The following is a 721-nucleotide window of genomic DNA, read 5'->3' as shown; positions in this document are numbered from 1 at the left end:
CTAAGAGTGCCAAGAGTCTAAGCAGGCAACAAGGAAGTGGAGTAGACCTGATGACTAAGACCTATCTACAGTATAGGTATCTGTGGATGATCCTAAGAGACCAAGTCTGAAGAGACAGTCCCAGGCAGAGTAGGCCTTATATTTATACCTCTGTGGTGGAACCTGCTAGAACATCTTGCTTACTCAGCCTAGTCAGGTGATCAGGTCATATGACCAAGGATGAGGTCATATGAGGTCATGCACAGCCATGCACAGCAGGTCACCTGACTATCCAATCCTTCCAGCAGGTTCCAGCACATGCCAAGGTATACCAGCTACTTCCATGTCATAAAGGCTTAGTCATGTCTCTTGACCAAGCAATGAGCTGGTGCCCTGACAACAACTACATCATTTACATCCTCATATCAATGAGTTTAATGATGTGATGATGTATCTTCTCAGTTGCAATATGGATATCCAATATATTGGTTCAGGAGAAGGCACAAAATCAGCACTATTCTACATTACTGATTATATCACGCAATTGACTTTGCATGTCCATGCTGGTTTATCTGCACTGGTTTATGCAATGGAGAAGAACAAAGAGAAATTTGCACTTGCTCCTGCTCCATCCTGAGATGTTGAGGACAGTAGTCTTTTGATGAAGATCATCAACCAGTTGACTGCACAGCAAGAAATGTCTCATCAACAAGTGATGAGCTTCTTCAGTAGGGGGGGGGGG

This window comes from Dacryopinax primogenitus (genome assembly GCF_000292625.1).
Source record: "Dacryopinax primogenitus strain DJM-731 SS1 chromosome Unknown DACRYscaffold_11, whole genome shotgun sequence".
Classification (NCBI taxonomy): Eukaryota; Fungi; Basidiomycota; class Dacrymycetes; order Dacrymycetales; family Dacrymycetaceae; genus Dacryopinax; species Dacryopinax primogenitus.
Note: the sequence above shows the minus strand (reverse complement) of the source record.